This window comes from Pseudonaja textilis, chromosome 1 (genome assembly GCF_049901715.1).
Source record: "Pseudonaja textilis isolate UNSWEBS1 chromosome 1, rPseTex1.2, whole genome shotgun sequence".
Lineage (NCBI taxonomy): Eukaryota > Metazoa > Chordata > Lepidosauria > Squamata > Elapidae > Pseudonaja > Pseudonaja textilis.
This window is the reverse complement of record NC_141990.1, coordinates 61,303,006-61,323,475: the sequence shown is the minus strand read 5'-3', so window position 1 is coordinate 61,323,475 and position 20,470 is coordinate 61,303,006. Positions and strand designations below refer to the sequence as shown.

General features: G+C 38.2%; 2 long non-coding RNA genes across 5 annotated transcripts in view; one reads left to right on the top strand and one right to left on the bottom strand.

Annotated features, from left to right (window-relative positions):
* Positions 1 to 2,059: 2,059 nt before the first annotated feature.
* LOC148127638 (uncharacterized) lies at positions 2,060 to 6,326 on the bottom strand. Its single transcript, XR_015740985.1, has 3 exons — positions 6,200 to 6,326; positions 3,026 to 3,121; positions 2,060 to 2,300 (listed from the first exon to the last, which is right to left on the bottom strand). It is a non-coding gene; the product is annotated as an uncharacterized LOC148127638 (long non-coding RNA).
* LOC148127637 (uncharacterized) overlaps positions 3,188 to 20,470 on the top strand; it is a 108,014-nt gene continuing 90,731 nt past the window's right edge. For 2 of the 4 annotated variants that reach the window (XR_015740982.1, XR_015740978.1), the window contains exon 1: positions 3,200 to 3,307. This is a non-coding gene — a long non-coding RNA (uncharacterized LOC148127637). Of the gene's footprint in view, positions 3,308 to 20,470 lie in introns of all 4 variants that reach the window. The other 2 variants (XR_015740980.1, XR_015740979.1) reach the window with 2 other exon arrangements.

Below are 20,470 nucleotides of genomic sequence, written 5' to 3'. Positions count from 1 at the left end.
GTCCTTTGGGATTGGGGTGGGTTATACATGTTGTTAAATAAATGACTAAATAAACAGTAATAACAAACGAGTCATTTTCATGGCTGCCTATTATTACAATGAGTGTGTAGATGTATAAAGCACTGGTAGCACCTGGTGTAGCATTGCTATAAGTCAGTGGAGAGTGCTTTCTTACATGCAGTAATCTGAAAATTGTTCCTTGTTGTTTTACCCCTAAGCTCACTGATCATAGCAAAGAAAAAAATGCTTGAGAAAGTTTTCTTTAAAAAGGGCAGATTAGAACAACAATATCAGTGCTGATCTGTAGCATGACATGGATGCTTACGTAATTGGGCCAGTTCATTGCAACTGTAGTTCATTAGTAGTTTGAGCTTGGGTTGTATCTGTGAACAACTTGAGAAGTAGAAGCAGGAAAGTATGTCCAAAGTTTAGACTCTTGTCCACTCCCTGGAGTTGGGCTTTTTTTTTGGTGTTGGATTTTGTATTCATTTTAGTGAAAATCTAAACAAAGCCATAATTAAAGTGGTTGCAGAGAAATGCTGGATGAGTTTAAAAGTGGGGCTTTCATAAATGGGCATTTCTCCAAAGTATAGGACAATCTTGAGTTTCCCTCTAGTGTCTGTATTATTAACAGCATCCATCTTAATAAAGAATGATATTTTTAAAGGTTTCGTTTGCATATTTTTATAGATCTCAAAATCACTTTTTCTCTGTCTTAACTCTCTGTTCATAATAAAAAGAATTATAACCCATTTTGCAGCTACCCAGAAAAACGAATATCTGAATACTTACTACATTAAATGTATGATTAATATTTTAGATTATTTATATATTTATTAACACAATTTATGATGTTCTTCATTAGAGAAGAATCAGTCTCTTCTAAGTTAATAGACTTTCGTAACTGAAATACTTGTGTTTTTTTTTTACTAATATTAGAAAATCTAGAATTAGTTTTGTTTGTCTGAGACACACAGTTGTTCCCAACAAAGGATGGTGGGGAATGGATCCAGTCAGAGCTGAAGAAGCTTCTTGGATGAGAAGCAAAATGCCTTCAAAGAAAAAACAGAAAGTCTAGTTGCCGCTTGAAAAAGCAGTTTTGGGACAACCATGACTTGCACGATTGAGAGTCTCCATAGACATATAGAAGAATGACTTCCTCAAGTTCAGTTTTTGAATTCTTAATGGGTATCCACTGGATTTAACAGAGGCCAAAATCTTAAGGGAAGTTACTCTAAACCACAAAAGGGATAGAACGATTTTGGGATAGAGAGATCTTTTGTTTTATTACTTACATCATTTCTGTTCAACTAATTTGTCAAGGTGTTTTGTGACCTATCCAGCTAGTATATCTAGTTCCAGATTTTAACTTTTATACAATTAGTAATGATCAGTGAATTAATTGCTTATACTTCCACCTGTTATTCAGCTTTGAGAAGGAGATCCCCATGCTTCCCAGATGTATTTGTGTAACATAATTCTTCCTCAATTAATCTCTCCTAGCTGTGATATGACTGGTTCTATATTCCTTATTTTATTTACTATTATCACTGAAAAAATTAATACAATATGTTCCAAAGCAACAAAATTACAGGAAGGTTCTTTCAGACAGCTTTCACAAATTGTAAGAAGTGTGTCCTCTTCATTTCCACTTTTTAAAAAATGTTTTCTATCACTACTGTTGTTGGTTGTTGTCTTGCATGCATAGAAATCTCAGATTTTTTTTAAAGTCAGCATCTTATTTAAAACTAGACAAGTTTCCAAAATATTCTTGGCTAAGAATAAAAGCAGTTATGTTGCTATGATCTTGCTGCTAGAACTTTAGAAAGTGGGAATGAAAAGAGATAAATATCCCATTAAGTATCCTAACAAAGATATCTTTAATTCTGTCCTGTGTTCCAGTGTTACTTGAGATGGTGTACATGGAAGGAAGTGAATCCTTGTCAGTAGAATTTAAAGAACTTTGCATACACACACACACAAAAACACAATATGTATTTTGTTAGCATGAAATAGCTTCATTCGTTCAATTTTATACAACTAGTGACGCTGGATAGTGAACAAAATTATTATTATTACAATTTTTTTTTCAAAAACAGATCTTTAACCACTTATGAAAAGACAGCAGAGTCAAGGCCGTCCTGATTTCGGGAGGGAGAATATTCTATAAGGCAGGTGCTATGGCAGAAAACGCATATCTTCTAGGCTCCACCCAACCAGTATTCCTTAGTCAACAGGGCCTGAAGTTTGCCCGCTCTGCCTTACTGGATTAGATGGGTTGAAACAACTGACTTACCTCTCTGTGGAGAAAAAAGTCATTTTACTAAGAGTGGATAAGCACATCTGTCTTCTTTGTATTTTAAATTATACCCTGCACTCTCATTTTCCATGCAGCAAATATAATGTTGGCCTGTTTTCATTATATAGACATTTGGATCTCTGCATTTTGAGAAGAGAGCCAGCTTGGTTAGTAGTTAAGGAACCAGGCTAGAGACCATGAATTCTAGTCCTTTCTTAGGCATGAAGTCAGATGGTGACCTTGGGCCAGTCAGCCTGGGGAAGTAAGTAGTGGCAATCCCAAATATCTTTCCAAGGAAACTACGGGGATTAGTCCTGGCAGTCACCAGAAGTCAACACTAATTTGAAGACACACACACACATGCACGCACGCCAGGGGAGGAGGGAGGGAGGGAGGGAGAGAGAAAGTTTTGCGGAAAACTACTAGGAATGATAACGCTTTGTCAAACTCAAAATGAGGCAAAGGATCTAAAAGAGTTATATTTGGTTCCAGTTTCCAACAGTATAATTGCTGATTAATATTGATTTTAAGCACTTCTTAACTGCCTATTGACTTAGGATAGCTGGTAGCCTGAGCAGCAATAAAAAGAAGGGAGAGAGGGAGGGAGGGAGGACTGCCTTGTGAAGGGCTAATAGCCAAGATGAAGTCTGACAGGTCCACACAAGTGTGTTGCTTTTCCAGTTGGGAGTTTACCAGGTCTTGCCTGATATGGTCACTTCTACTTACTGGCAGAAATGAAAACCAGATCCAGCTTTCCCAGCAGCAGCTGCCACTGCCAAAGCTTTGCATAACTCTTGCTCCTTTGTCCCTCCGTAGGGAGCTCTGTAAAATAAACAGATTCATTACATACGGATTTCCTCTTTCTCCCCCTGGTTAAGCAAAGTTCCTGTTAGAAACAGAAACAAACACATAGACTCAAAGGGGTACTACATTCATAGGCAAAAGAAGTGACGTGTAGGTAACTATGGAACCATGAAAATATTCATAATGGTGTAGGAATGCAGACAGGTATGAAAATGTTGAAGATTATCGTTCTGGGCACATTGTGATATACTTGTCTCTTAAAGAAAAAGTGGTTATAACTTCATTCCAGATGTGATGGCAGAATACATTTGGCTCAGAGTCTCCAGTAACTGAAAAGTTTGTCTTTCTCTTCTTCTGACCACTGAGCTTTATGGTTAGTAGATTCCCACCCTGTTTCTCTTGTTACTTAACACAGAGCTTTGTTAGATTGTAAATAATCACAGAACCCCTTAGAAACCTGCTCATTATGGCGGACAAAATGGCAGGAGGGCAGCATCTTGGTTTGCTTGGCTCAGAGCAATGGCATGATCACAGAGATGAAAAAAGAAGCAACCAGTTGAATGCTGGATTCCTTAAAAAAAGCAGAGAAGCAATATGACTGTGACAAAGTTTATCTGTGTGGTCTTAAAACAAATTGACATTGCTGCTTGGAATTCAGAGTTCACTCAGTGCTTTTGACACATTCTGGTTAACCAGGAACCCTAATCAGTTCCTGCCAGTTTTGTCCCTGTGAGTTTGCCTCATGGTGAAGAGATGGTTTGGCCCCACTGGAAGAGGATGAGGTTGTTTTCCTGGGAAAAATGTGGAGCTGACTACGTTTGGTTGTCTACAAGATCCAGCTTTTTCTTTCCCACAACTGTTCTCTCCAATCTGTGGATGCTGAATATCAGTTTTGAAATTGATTCTCCATCTCCAACAACTTTTCAATTTTCAGCTAGAAGACAGAAGTATTACTGGATACTGAATGATGATTGTGCTGTGCTGCTTGGTTGATAAGATCAGATTGATTAAATCTGTAGAGAAAATGGTGACTGAAATTCTTCTCTATCTTAACAAGTAGAAAGCAGGGACACCTTTTATTATATTTATCTCTCTCTCTCTCTCTCTCTCTCTCATTTGATTATTCTTAAAATATGTAAAAAGAGTATTTGCAGTTAGTACATTTTCTACAGCTAGCCATATTTAATATCCATCTATAAAATGAAAGAGGAGCATGGTGGCTCAACAATTAAAGACACCGAGTTTGTCAGCTCGAAAGCTGACAACCTGGGTTTGAGATGCGAATGCCACTCGATCGGGTAAGCTCCTCTTGCCCACCTAGCAGTTCAAAAGCATGACAATGCAGGCACCACTTTGGTGTGAAGGTAACAGCGTTCTGTGCACTCCTGTCAAATCTTACTTGAGTTTGGTCAATCAAAGTAGCATCATTCTGTTCTGGATTACTGACCAATAATTGAAAATCTAGTATGTTTCCACAAACTCTGTTCTTACCTTTCTTCTGCTTTCAGATATCTTGATTTGCTATTAAAATGCAGCTTTAAATCTTCACAGGAAATTCTGATAATTGTCAAATAAGGGTTCATTGCCTTCAGTGAGAGGTGCAGCTTATTTGGCTGTCCTTCAGTCAGCAGACTCAGAACAAAATATCACTTTGAAGCAATATGGAGAAAATCCTGCTGGCTGACTTGCCATAAATAATTTGCACTGAGTTGTGAAAGTCAGAAGTTGACCTTGTGCTCTCCTGAACTTCTCTGATGAGCTTTTATGAGTGTGCAGAAATATAGGTTGGGCTATTGGTTCTTAAACAAAGTAAGCTTTGTCCCAAATGGTGTGTGAATTTTACCACGGCATTGTTATTTGTATATCCTTTTGCTCATTGGAGCTTCCATAAGTTGTTCTTAGGATGGTGGAGTGCCTCGTAGATCTGATGTGCATTCAAAGGCAAGGTTCAATGCCTATTTGTATAGAAAATAATGAGGCTTTCAAAACTGATTTAAGCTCAGTAAATAGAAACTACAAGAATAACTAGAACTCTCCTTATTGTTAGAGGATGATAACAGAATTTTGAAAGCCTGATGGAGATCCTGTTTCTCTTCTCTTATATTAAAGAGATTCAAGGCTGAGCAATTTTTAGTTTCTTATTTATTCCAGTCTCTCTTTCCAGGCTAAGCTGATGTTTATATAAAACCTCTTGAGTACCTTCTTCAGTAGTCCTCTGCTGTATGCCAAAGATATCTTGCTAGAAAAGGCAGAGAGCTGGGAACCTTCTTGAGACAACCTGCTCCCAGTCTCTCACTAATGCTTTTTGCTGAGAATATGATTAGCTGAGTTGTCTATGGTTTTATTTATTTTTTGGATTGTGAGCTTCCTGGAGGCATTTACTCATGGAGAAAAAGCATACTGGAACAGATAGGCTTTTGATTTGCTCCAGCAAAGTTCTTCTAATGGTCTGAATCCTGATGTCAGAGTTGTATAGCTTTTCTTCTCCATCTGTATTTATACTGTAGTTGTCTGTGATTACACAAGTATACATGCTACTAAAGCTAAAGTGCAGCAATGTGGCTTGTGGGTGGACTATATCATGAATTTGTCTGATAAAGGGCGGCCTACTCTAGTGTGATCATTTTCCTTGTCATTAATTCTAGTATCTCACAGCTTTTAAGGGATAAAGAGAGTTGAAAGCTAGTCACAAGTCAGTTTAGCTAAATGAGTAGTTAGTTAATTCTCAAGAAATTATTTCAGAATGTTGAAGGATTGTGTTGGTAAGTTTACCTGGAAATCCAGGACTCCAGTAGGGTTACATTATTTAGACATATTTACTAGTGACCACTAAACTTTTAAAGTGGATCACATGATTTTTTGGGCTTAGATTATGTGTATACAGTAATTGTTTTAGTTAAATGTTAGTTATGGTATTACAGTAATCTGTCACATCTTTTTTAAATTAATGGCTAATTCTATTATTTTTGTAAACAAAATATTTTCTCTTTTTAAATCCACCCCAGCTTAATACATACCAAAAACAGATGTGCTAGTTTAGCATTGTAATGAGCTTGTGGAAAATGAAAAAAAACACCACATTTTTTTTACACTCACAAGACACTCATTATGGAGCGAGGAAACCATCCATCAGTTGGAGTACTGTGACTGGAATGAGGAAGATCTGACTTCAGGACTCCGTTTGCCTTCTTTAAGCTTTCTACTCTCAAGCCCATTTGATATCTCCCAAGTTTAAAATAATGTGAAATACAGAGTCATAGGGAGAAGGTGATAGGACAGAAATAGCACAGAGAGGAGGGAGGGAGTCCTTGCCCTGGGTCTACAATGAACTAAGCCTTGAGGTGGGAGACTAGCTGCTGAGCACCCACTCTTTATCCTCATCAGAGTAAGTACCAAATGAGTCCAAACATTCCTCCTCTTCTTCCTGAAATTAAATGGCAGAAGCCACCTCCTCTTTCTCTCCAGCTTGACTAAAGCCCAGAGGAAGCTGGTCTCAAAAACAAAAGAGTGGGGAGGTGAGAAATATATAAAGGGACAGAAGTGGCTGAGTTGGAGGCTGGTTAGAAACCACACAGGAAGGAGTGTGCCCTCACTTTCCAGCATGCACAAAACATTTCACGCCCACTATTGGTCATTTGACTGAACTTCAAACAGTCACATCATCAACAACTTGCTATTTTTCTAGGTTCTTCTCTCAGACTGAACAATTCCAGATGAGTGACTTTTGAGAACCCAGGAGGGCCAACAGGTTTTGTTGTGGGTTGGCCTTCTTTGTGGTCCCTATACAGTCAAAGGCACTTCTCCTTGAAGTTTAGGAAGGGCCAACTTTACATTCTTTCTTTGTCTCAGGAAGAACCCTTATCTTCAGCCAGGCCTTGTCTGCGTGGCTGCTGGATGAATGGGTTTTTGGCCTCCTTCCCCAGTTTTTTTTAATGAGTCCGGGTTTCATATGGCTTTAATTTATTTTATTATTTGTATGATATTTTGTAAACCACTTCAAGATGCATATACTGTGTCACATGATTTAATGTAATAACTATGTTAAAGAAATAAAATGCTTGCTGGCTTGTCATTGGCTGTTTGTTACTTGGATCTATCCTGATTCTAGATCCTGTCAAGACTAGGAAAGGTAGATTCCTTCCCAGGATAAGCAGCGGTCAGTTGTGCTGTGACTCTACTTTTTCTTTTTCTTTTCTTGGGTGGTGAAAAGAAGTTGGATTTATAATATCTAATTTCTTGGTTTGGGGAAAAAAAGGTTTTAAGACACTACACATGCACACATACACATCTATATAAAGGGGTGCAATTATATAAAAATTATGAACTAGGGGAGTTTAATTTTTTTAAAAAAAAACATGCTGGGAAGTGGTGATTTTCTTCTTTTATAGAACTGGCTGTAGGGAAAGGAAAATCTTTGCAAGCAACAAGTCAGGATACGGATTTTTTTTTTAATGCATTCACAACCAACTGATCATTTATCAATACCATGCTATGTAAATTGGAAGAAACTTGGTAACTTTGGTATGGGTGTGGTGAGCGACAGCAAAATGTACCCATGAAATCAAGTCACAGTATTTTTATCCAAGAAGACTCAGGAAACCATTGTCAACTTTTATTTTCTGCCAGCGGTGATGCTGCCATTGGTGATGCTGTACTAACGTTAAGGAACAACCTGAGAAAATTAAAAGATCTTTGTTTCATACTAGAAAGACAGGATGCCACCATTGGCCAGGCCTTCTGCCTCATAACTTATCCTTAGTGACATTGATGTGAGGTAAGGAGAAAAAAGCCTTTAATAACAATCTCAAAATTCAGACCAGAGTACAGATAAAGAGAAGGCTTTGTTTGATCATCTTATCTTAAATCCAGCAAATATTTTAATAACGTTTTTGCTTTGATACACATTGAACATATATATTTAAAGATGTTTTCTGCATTATATTTACCATTGGTTGAACCTTACCAGAGTTGCTTCATTTAAAACTAAACAGATAACAGATAATCAGAGTCGGAAGGGACCTTGTAGGTCATTTAGTACAGCGGTTGCCAACCGGTGGGCCACGGCCCACTGGTGGGCTGTGAGAAAATTTTGGTGGGCGCAGAGAAATCTCACACCCAGAGCACCCCCACAAAGCAATTAATCCAGGCTGTGCAAAAACACAAGACTGCGCCGCCCACAAGGCCCACAGGATTTTGTAAGCAAATTCAGTGCAGACTCACGGCAAGCAAATTTGAGAGACTGAGCTAATGGCAGATAGATAGATCACTGAATGATTCTGTGAGCAACTCAACCTGCAACTCAATCTGATATTAGGTAAAAGTTGCTCTTTTTTTTATAAAAAAATCAATATTTACATGCATGGTGTGTTGTGAGTTAATTTTGTGAGTTTGCTTGCTAGCAAATTTTATGAGTGTGCTTGCAAGCAAATTTTATGTGACAGTCTGAACTAGCCAATGGCAGATAGATAGATCTCCAAATGAATCTGTGATTCTGTGAGCAACTCAGCCTGCCTGCTTTGCCTGATTTTGGGTAAAAGTTGCTCTTTTTTTACAAAAAAAATCAATATTTATATAAATATTTATAATGTTTACATACAAGCTATACCCAGCCAGTCACATGATCACTAAGCCACACCCACAAATTAGGCCATGCCCACAGAACCAGTTAGTGGTCCCTGGGATCTAAAATTATGAGTTTGGTGGTCCCTGAGGTCCAAAAGGTTGGCGACCCTGATCTAGTCCAACTCCCTGCCCAAGCAGGAGACCCTACACCATTTCTGACAAATGGCAGTCCAATCTCTTCTTGAAAGTCTCAAGTGATGGTGCTCCCACAACTTCTGAGGGCAAGTTGTTCCATTGGTTGATTGTTCTTACTATCAGAAAGTTTCTCCTTATTTCCAGGTTAAATCTCTCCTTGTTCAGTTTCCATCCATTATTCCTTGTTTGGCCTACAGGCACTTTAGAAAATAGCTTGACCTTTTCCTCCCTGTGGCAGCCCCTCAAATACTGGAAGACCATTATCATGTCTCCCCTGGTTCTTCTCTTTACTAGACTAGCCAGTTCCTGCAACTGTTCATTGTGTGATTTAGCCTCCAGTCCCCTAATTATATTGGTTGCTCTTTTCTGTACTTTTTGTAGAGTCTCAACATCTTTTTTGTAATGTGGTGAACAAAACTGGATGCAGTACTCTAGGTGTGGTCTTACTAAGGCTTGATAGAGTGGTATTAGTACTTCCCTTGATCTTGATTGTATCCCTCTGTTAATACAACTTAGGATTGTATTAGCCTTTTTGGCTGCTGCTGCATACTGCTGGCTCATATTAAGACTCCAAGATCCTTCTCATAGTAACTGCTATTGAGCCTGGTTTCACCCAGTCTATATGTGTACTTTTGGTTATTCTTGCCTAAGTGTAGGACTTTACTTTTCTCTACATTGAATTTCATTTTGTTAGATATGGCCCGGTGTCTGTCAATATTCATCTGGATCTTGAGCCTATATTCTTGGGTGTTAGCTATTCCTGCCAGCTTCGTATCATCTGCAAATTTGGTAAGTTCCCCTTCTATTCCCTCATCTAAGTCATTAATGAAGATATTGAAAAGTACTGGGCCTAAGACGGAACCTTGTGGCACCCCACTGCTTACTTCCCTCCATGTAGACTTAGACCCATTAAGGACTACTTGTTGAGTACGGTTTGCCAGCCAGTTGCGAGTCCATCTAGTGGTGGTGCTATCTATTCCACTTTTTTCCAGCTTACTAAGAAGTAGGTTGTGGTCTACTTTTTTGAATGCCTTGCTGAAATCTAAATATATTATGTCCACAGTATTTTGCTGGTCTACTAATTTAGTCACTGTGTTGAAGAATGAAATAAGATTGGTTTGGCATGATTTGTTCTTAACAAACCTGTGCTGACTGCTAGTTATTACTTTACTTGTTTCTACTTGTTTGCAGATCTTTTTTTTTACTATCTTTTCCAGTATCTTCCTGGGTATTGATGTTAGTTTGATTGGTCTATAGTTTGCTGGGTCTGTTCTTTTTCCTTTTTTGAAGATAGGATCCACATCAGCTCTTTTCCAGTCCTCTGGTAGTTCCCCGGTGCTCTAGGATTTTTGAAAGATACGGTGCAGTGGTTTTGAGATGACCTCTGCCAGCTCCTTTAAAACCCTGGGATGTAATCCATTAGGCCCCGGCAATTTGTTTTCATCAAGATCAGACAGGTGTTCTCTTACTATTTTTTTGCTTATTTTAATTTTTATTTCTGGTCTGTCTTTTATAGTTATGTTTTTGATGGGTTGAGCTATAGTTTCTTTTTGCGTGAAGACCGATGCAAAGAATGAGTTAAGCAGTTCTGCTTTCTTTCTGGTTCTATGTCTGCTGTTCTTCAGAGCTACCGGTTCGACAGAGGTGGACAGAACTGGTAGAAACCCACCCTTGGGCACTCACTATTAAATGCTTGATTTTGGCATCAAGGTTGATAATCTTACCTGCACAAACATCTATTTTGCATGCACTGGTATCCTTATTAGTTTTAGGTTGCTGGGGATAGAAATGTTCTGAATCCATTAATTCTCCGTCCCCGCTGTTCAGTTTAAATGTTTATCCGGGAAATCTGTGAATTTAATGCCAAGTAACTCAGTCCCTTTCTTTGATGGATGCAAACCAACTCTTTTGTACAGTTTTTCATTGGACCAGCTGCAGGCACCATGACTAATAAAACCAAAGCCTTCCCTTTTACACCACTCCTTTAGCCACACATTAAACTCTGCTACATGCTGCCCTTTTGTATACTGGTAGAACCTCTGAAAAGATAAGCCTACAGCCCATATTACTAAGTTCATACCCCAAGCTCTGGAAGTCTTTCTGAACAGAGAGTACATCCTTCTGGGACAGGTCATTTGTACCAAGATGTATAATAGCATCAACATCAACAGCCCTTGCTGGCATTCTTGACTATCTTAAGAATACGCTTCTTGTCTCTGCTGGCAGTAGCACTTGGTAGACACCTGACCTCTTTCAAAATCTCAGTATCCTTTCCTAAATTTACATCCCTTATAATTGAGTCCCCAACCAGAAGGTGGCTTCTCTTTTTGGATGCCTTGCTCTTCTCGTGTGACTGGTGCGTAATACCTGATTCACACTTTCTCCTTTCCAAAGTAAGTTCTTCTTCTAGGACCATGATCCCCAGCTTACTTGAGTTATCATTATCACAACTACCTTGACCTGTCACTTTAGTCTCCCTATTAAGGTCAGCAAGGGCATTGTATCTGTTATGCTGGGACACAGCAAAAGCTTTGTGTTTATGGTCCACAGCTCCCACCCTGCCAGATCCCACGGTTATCCATACTGCCCTTTTCCTGTAGGATCTTTGTGGTAGTGAGTGCTGGTAGCACAGCAGCTCAATAGATGGCTGGATTGGGCACCTAATTTCTGCTTGGAGAGCACAGATCAGAGGTTCTAGATAGGTAATCAGTCAATGTAGACTGGTATTTTTTTTTTTACAAAGAGGACAGTATCTAAGTTTGAAAAGAGTACTGCAAAAGACAGCTGTAAAACAAGTATTACACTGAACTAATTAAGCTGGTCATTTTGAAATAAAATAAAATCATGATCTCAAGCGCACTTACCCTAAATGTATTATTGCTATTCTTGGTTTATAGTTATATGATTCGCATGCTGTTAGGCATGTGGGCCTCTATCTTTCTCCTTTCTACTTACCCTCTGCTTCCTTCACAAGCAGCCAGCAGCTCTTCCCACAACCTCTGGGAATTTGAAATGCAATGGAAGCAATTCAAACTGCCTCTCTCTTTTCTACTCACCCTTGGCTTCCTTCACAAGCAGCCAGCAGCTCCTCCCACAATCTCTGGGAATTTGAAATGCAAACCTTTTCTTTATACCATCGACTTGGATCTGGCACCAATATTTTCCTTTGCCACAATTCTATTACATTACAACTGAACCCGCAATAAATCTACTTGGTTCCTGGATACAGATGATGTTGTGAGATTAGATGGCATGGAAGATACTTAGCAATATAAAACCACTATATACTGTTTCCAGCTAGTTAATTGACATATTAATTCAAATGAATGACTTTTTGATGTACAGTATATAATAATTACTCATATGTCACGATAAAAACATTTTTTATTGCTCATAATGCTACAAAACTTGTAAAACTCTATAAAGTAAATAATTGAGTTGAATTAATTAAAATGTCCAAAGGCAGCCAGGATGTTGCAAGAATGTTATGTAGTAGTTTCCATGGGCATTTCTGCTGATTCATTTCAATGATTCAATACTTTATGTTTGTTTTCCTGCAAATCCATCCAGAATGGTGGAACAAGACAGAGGGCAGTCAAGTAACAGAGGTGCAATTTTCTGATTGAACTGATTGACATGTCGCTTCTCATCCAAGAAGCTTCTTCAATCAAAACTGAAGAAGCTTCTTGGAAGAGAAGTGAAACATCTTCAAGAAAAAAACAAGTACAGTTGTCTTTGGAAGGAGCATCTTTGGGACTACCATGACCTGGATAACCGAGAATCTCCATAGACATGAAAACAGACAAATTTTTAGAAAATGGTTTGGGGTTGATTGTTCACTGCCAACTTGCCATCTTCCTGGAAATCTCCTCAAACAGTTTTATCTCTGCTCAAAAGTATCTGCAGCAAACCATGATGATGTTACAATGTCAATCTACATGCTGTCATCATGCGTGTACTATGCTTAAATGCTTGCATTCAGCCACATGAGGAAGGTACATTAAATTGTGGATTTTGCATGATGACTTTTGTCACCCATGTTTCATCATTGCCTCCATCCACCTTTCCATCCAAATTTAAAAAGAGCTGAAAGAGTACAGAGTTCAGGACTATTTCCAGTACTATGTAAATTTATCTTTTTGTGGGTGGGTGGGGTGGGTGGGTATAGGTCAAAGCCAAACATTGGACATTAATCACCCATCTCTTTTTATTTTCATAATTACTGAAGCCCATATGAGAATGAGAATGCGTTCTCAGAAATAAAAATGCTGCTGCAGGCTAATGGTTTGTTTCAATCTTCTTATTTCATTTTGTTTGTGATAATTTTCATTTTTGTTTGTGATAATTCTTTTTAAAGAAATACATTTATTGATTGAATTATTAAAACATTGGACACGGTGTGATCGTCCTGGCATTTTTGCCATGCATACTACAGTATATGATACATATCTTATATACATTTATACAGTTAACTTATATCCATTGTCTTATCCGTCATATTCTATTATACTTATTTATATAACCTCAATTATCCATTCTACAAATCCTACTCATTTTTTTTATTCTGGATCTCTTCTTTCTGTTCCCTGTGATCATTGTTAAAAATAAAGTCCAATGAAGAGGAAGATGTTATTGACAACATTATCATTTATTTATCAGATCAGGAGATATTGTTTTTGATACAATATGTATCATGTTTATCACTTCTTCCATGCATTCTCCATTTCACTGCTGTCCTAGTGATTTACTTTTGATGTGCTAGTTTTCTGCTTAATGTTTTAATAGTTCAAATAGTTTTTAAGCAAAAATTGAACCAGGCAGGGCAGGAGTGGCACCATTTGGAGGATGCAAACTTTACACAAAACAACAGGTACAGTTGTAGTTCATAGTAATTATTGTACTAGTATAGGATTTTTGACTATTGAACAATGTTAAAAAGCCTTTTAAATAAAAGTGCCAAAAACAGTGATAATTCAAAAAAGTAATCTGTTTACACTATTGCAAATTCACCAAAGGAGACAAGTTCTATCCTGATCATCTTGAATGTGTTGCTCATGTGGTCTCTTTGATTATGTTTTCTACTGTTTGCAGTCTGTTTTTCAGTGCAAATGGAAGTGCAGAGATTATTTTACAAAATCTTGACAGATGTGATCTTTTCTCATGCATGGTAATACAAGATAATGATGAATCATTTTAGTTCTGAAGGTGCCTAGAGCCAAGCTAAACACAGAAAGTACACAGGAAAAAGAACAAGGTTTTAAGACTATATAGAGTAGGGAGGCAAACTCCTTTCTTATCCATCATCTTTAGCATCTTAACAATTAGATTAACTGGATTAAAAGTATTCTTATTTTAACAGTTTGCAAGATCTTCTTTTGTTTTCATCACCTTAACTTGTGTCATATAACCACACCTGTTTTTAACTTATATCGCTACCTCGTTGTTATGTATTGATACTTTTCTTTTATGCCTTATAATATATTATTTATCTTTGGTCAATCCAATTATACCAACAATTCCAGCTGTCATAGTATAGTGAAGTGTCTTTGTTTTTTAGCGCCAAAGTCAATTTATCCATTTCTGCGCATTTTAAGATTTTTTCAATAATCATTTCTTCTGATGGAATTTGGTGTTGTTTCCAATGTTGAGCGAAGGCTAATCTGGCCGCTGTTAAAATGTGTATTGTTATGTATTTGGTTTTTTTGGAAATTTGCTTATCAAAAATCCCTAGTAGGAAGGACTCTGGTTTGTATTCGATCTGCTCTTTGGTGATTTCTTCCAACCAAGTTTTGATTTTCTTCCAATACTTTTGGGTTTCTGCACAGGACCACCACATATGGAAAAAGGTTCCTTCTTTTTTCCTACACTTCCAGCAATGCGGACTCATGTTGGGGTGCATCTTCGCTAACCTCGAAGGGGGAGATGCCATCTATAGAACATTTTATAAAGATTTTCCTTGTATGCTGCCGATTTGGTAATCTTATTGTTTCTGCCCCAAACTTTCTCCCATTCCGCTAATGTGATGCTGCGCCCTACATTCTTACTCCAAGCAATCATATTTCCTTTTACGATTTCTTCTTCTAGTTCTGTTTCTAATAAGTAGTTATAAAATTTTGTTATGTTTTTTTTATTTGATCCTAATAAAATTTTATCTAACTGTTGCAGTTTGTTATTAATTCCGAATTCTTTTTTGTCTTGTTTATATCTGCTTTGAATCTGAAGATAAACCCATTGATCAATTTTATGTCCTTGCTCTTGAAGATCCAGCCTCGGTTTCAAATTTCCTTGTGGGTCTAATAAGTCTTTGTATTTAATCATTTTGGTAAGCTCCAAATTGTTTGGGTGAATCATTGCCTCCATTGTTGTAACCTCTTTCTTTCTTTCTTTTCTTAAAATTCTTTCCCTCTCTTCCTCTTCTCTTTTCTTTCTTTTCTTTCTTTCTTTCTTTTGCTTATTTGTGTATGTATTGTGACTGGTTTTAATTGTAAAAATTAATAAACTATATTTAAAAAAAAACACAATTAGATTAACTGTACACAAATCTTAGCAGGATAAATAGAGGAAAAAAGTTTTAAATGCACACATCTTTAGGGAGGAGGCAGCTATATTGCTGGCACTGTGCTGAAGAAAATGTGGAATTGACACCAATGTGGAGATTAATACTGTCAAACACATTTCTCATGAGTGAAGGGAAATCTGGTTTCAGTATTTCCGGAACTAAATTTCCAAAGCTCAAGTCAGGAAGGAACGTCAGTGGAGATTCTCAGTCACCCAGATTATAGTTGTGTCAGAGGTGCTTTTTTCTTCAAAGCCAACTGGACTGATTTTTTTTTTCTTGAGGAAGAAGAAGATAACATTTTGCTTCTCATCTAAGAAGCTTCATCAGTTCTGATGCCAGGGGGATGGAAGGATAGTTTCTGATAGGATGGTGATGATGGGGGGAACGGAAGGATTACAATAACTGTCAGTACCAGAGGTGGTATTCTGCAGGTTCTGACCAGTTCTGGAGAACCAGTAGCGGAAATTTTGAGTAGTTCAGAGAACCAGCAAATACCAGCTCTGACTGGAGATTTTACAGTATCCTTCCCCTGCCAGGCTCCCCAAGCCACACCCACAGAACCGGTAGTAAAAAAAAAATGAATCCCACCACTGGCCAGTACCTATCCTTTCATCTTCCTGCTATCAGAACTGATGAAGCTTCTTAGATGAGAAGTGAAATGTTTTCTTCTTCTTCCTCAAGGAAAAAAAATCAGTCCAGTTGCCTTTTGAAGAAAAATGCACCTTTGAGACAAGTCATGAAGGAGTTGCCTACAATTATAATACATGGTTATTCCATTCAGTCCCATTTCAAGGTGCTTTTCTGTGTCCAAATTTTTACATTGTTCCTTTACCTGCAGGAGTCAAGACTGACTCAAAGGCAAAATAATAAAATTAAATTAAAAAAACAAGATCAACATTAATTTGAGGAATACAGTACAGTAGTTGATAAATATTGTGCCAAACTGTTCAGATTTCTAATCTTTATGTTCTATTTTATTCTTGTTTATCTTGTCCATAGCTATATTTTTTTCAGATTTATGACCCCCAAATTATAATGATTAATGAAAACAAGATGGAAGCTGTAACTCAGTGACATCTGGTAGTCTATGCCAGTGATGGCTAACCTATGACACGCATGTCACTCGTGACATGCCGAGGCACTTTGACTGACACGCCTGTTGGCGTGGGGAAAACCTGCACATTTAGAGGCTGCCTGTGCTCTGCTCCAATCCCTGCTCCCTGCTTGTTGCGTGGAGGCGTGGTGTCACCGCTGCCGCAAGATCTTTGAAGCAGAGAACCAGTTTTAACTGCCATAAACTGAGGTTTGTCAGTTTCATTACCTCAGGAACGCTACAGGAGGAAAGGAGATCCATGAGGTTCACAACCCTGTAAGGTGGCCTTCCGATCCCCACATCCTGCACCTGCAGCCCTGAGACCAGGGAGACGAGTTTCACAGCCCTGTGTGATCACCCCAGCCCAGTCCGTCATAAACCAAATTATTGATATTTCTTGAAGTGACACACGACCCGAGGAAGGCTACCCTTTTTCCCGATTTTCGACACACCAAGCTGAAAAGGTTAGCCATCACTGGTCTATGCTTTCTCTCCAGTTGTAGGTGAATGAATATTTCAGTACTTAAACATAATACCATCCTTTTGAAGATTATTTTCCCTATATGTAAAGATTACTTGTTATAGATTGCTAAAGGTTTTTAAGTGCTTGGAGTTTTGGAATATAGCAAATAAAGCTGAAAGAATTTAATTGGTGACTACTGATGTTTGTGGTCAAAGATTCCAGGAACAGCAATTCTTGGAAGATGTTCAAAAACTACTGGAGTCTGGACTCATTTGTCACTCCAGTCACAAGTACTAGTTGCCTTGTGGTTGTTAAGCTTCTGTTTCAAATAAGGCTCTGGTAAACCAAAGGATGACATTGTAGTAATATTAGCTTTCCAGAAAACGTCATAGAATATAATTAACAAATTACTTGTAAATACATGAGTAAATGCGGAGGTGGGGGGAAGCCCTACCATCAAGATACTTGCATTGAATAATTGGAAAGAGGTCATTAGCAACAATGATTCCATCCAAATGATTCCTAGAAGTTTTTAAAAACTAATTTTCCGCAGCTAGCCTAACCATAATTGCTTTTAGGCATCCAGGAATGAAACAAAATTTAACTAGTCCTTCACCAAAATAGCTTTTCCTAACTTGATACTCTCTAGATGTTGGAAATCCTAGGTAGGAAGTTGCATTTCCAATGAATCTGAAGGAGGATAGCATTGGAAAAATTGCATTAGTTCGGAGCAGAATTATGGTATATAGTACCCAAAAAAATTGGCCATTGCAAGAAAACTGCATAGACAAAAATTTTCCCTTTATAGTTGCCAATTTTATTTCATTTTCCTTGCAAAGAAAACTTCTTTATTTTCTGTTTCTGAGAAGTTTTATATGCTACTTGTTTTTCTAGATACCTAGTTTTCCAAATATATAGAAAGAAACCTCCTTTTTCCTACTTAATACAAGGTGTTTCCGATGTACATGCTTTTTCCAACTCGAGCCCAGTTAAGTTGCTTGGTTACATATATGCAAACATTTTAAGATGCAGATACCTGAAAGTGTACTATGTAGTTGTTATGTAAAATAATGCTGTAGTATCAATCAAGAATCAATACAACTCTGTGACTAAGGGTGCTTCATAAAAGGATTCTGCAGACAGTGTTCTTTCAGAAAATCCTTTAGGTGAGCTCCCCATAGAGGAATGGTTCATTCCAAGGTCTTTCAATTTCAACAATCCAAGTAACTGAGAAAATGGGAAAGGAATAGTCTTGTGTATCAGGAGAGAAGGGAGAAGAAGGTCATTTTCCTTGCCCAAAGTTCTATATTGATCCTGGCAGTCTCACAGTAGCAGTCCCTCTATTTTTCAAGCTTGGCTGCAACCTTTGAAATCCAGTATAATTCATCATCTATATACATATAAAAGCCAAGTACCACTCACTCATCACAAAATCTCTAGAACCGTAAAGCGTACAAACTTGAAATTTGGCATGCATGTTCCTCTTGGTTTCTAGATCCTCACTAAGAAAGGATTTTTAGAAATAACCATCAGATCATTACTATTTCTTAATACAGTAATTAACATGCTCTGATGCTAAGGAGTTCTATTCCCCTCCTCACCTGAAAAGAACTCGGTTCCAACTGCCAGTTGCCTTCTATTAACATGCTCTGATGCTAAGGAGATAGACCTTCTATTCCCCCTCCCCACCTGAAAAGAACTCTGTTCTAACTGCCAGTTGCCTCACAAGGTTGCAGAACAGCAGTAGATAGCATTCTTCACCATCACGCTCCATTATCCTGTAGATGTAAAAGTCAGCAGAAGACACGATCTTCTTGAGAGGACCCTTGGTCTTTGTGTCATACTGAGGTATATTGATATAATAGCCATCTTCTCTACAGCAGAATATCAGAGGGTCTGGGGCTCCTTACAGTACTAAATGTCAGTACCTCGCCAAAATGTCTATGCCTTCCACCTATGGAACTGCTTCCGGACTCAAGGTGGTGGGAGCAATATTCTCTTTGTGTTTCAATCACTGACCACTACTGAGCCAACTGATTGTGAACTGGATTTCTTCTGCCTAGCCCAATCACATAGTGTCATTGCGAAGCACGGGTATTCAGTTAGTAAAAGTATATTTTAGAACTCCAGATCTTAGCAGTGGTTTGCAAAGATCACATCTATGTGCCAACTCTGAAGTGAACGTGGCTGATGCCATCTTTTGCTACCTCATAGTTGCCACGAACCCTAAGAGGAGGGAAGTAGAGGGACTGTTTAACCATCAAAACAAAAAGTTTTCCTGTGGGAACCAAGGCCATCTTAACAGGTGCTGTGAGAGGAGGAGAGGAGTGATCAAGCAGCCTGCCAGCTACTTCCATTGGACAATGTGACTGGTGACAACTGGGAGGGGGAAATTTTGCTCTTTTAATTAGGTGGAAACAATGGGAATTTTTAGAGTTGGTTTTCACCGGCTGTGCCAATATGATGTATCCAATAAACATGTTCTTTGAGGAATCTACTTGCCGCAGAGTTCTGTTTTCAATGGGTGCGTTAATTGGAACGCTGACACAATGGAGATTCTCAATCATCCAGGTCAAAAAGCACCTTTGGGACAAAGATCACACCTACGACTGTCCTCCTTCCAAACTAGCTAGTATAGTCAAAGAGCATTCACAGTTTGTCTGCCATCTCTGTCTGCCCAATCACGATCAGAATGCCTTGCTCATGTTTTCACCATCTATCTAAGAAACTTGTCTAAGGAAACCAATAGGGGTCTGATCTGAAGGATTGCTCTGATTCGAGGAGTAAATCAAATCCTCTATTTTCTTCCCTTCTCCACCAGATGCTTCAATAGAAGTGCCAAAAGTTTTCCTTCTTTTAGGTGTAGTCATGGTGGTGCTGTTGTTTACACCATGCTGGAACTCTCAAACAACAAATTGGAATAGAATTTCATGGGACGTGTTGAATAAAGTCTGATATATTAGCTTTTTCTGCTCCACCTTGGGTACAAGACAATCTATTTGGAAAGATCACAAGTTTGGAAACTACAGAAACACAGCTCTAATTTGATTTCAAAAGTCAGGGTGTTTTTCTCCATTAAATTAATTTTTATGCAGGAAAAACAGGCTTCACCTCATGGAGTTTGATAATCAGTCACGTATTAAATTTTAAGAGATTAGCTGTGCAATCTTAAAATGGGTGGGGAAGAGAACTGTCATAACTTCTCTACCACTTTGCCAGTTTCTTCTGGCCAGAGCCTCTGAACAAGGAGGAGATGTACTTTCCCCCCTTTTCCCCTGATTGTTATTTTTTTTAAACAAAAATTATCTCGTGTCTTTTGTTAAGGCTAAAAATAAATCTGTGTCAGGTAAAAATTCACAAGGAATCTGAAGAACTTTGAATCCAGTGGTTCCAGAACTCCTTTCGCTTATTTTGACATTTGTTTCATACTACTAAAGCGCCTGTAGGCCGGACAAGGAACAATGGATGGAAACTGAACAAGGAGAGATTTAACCT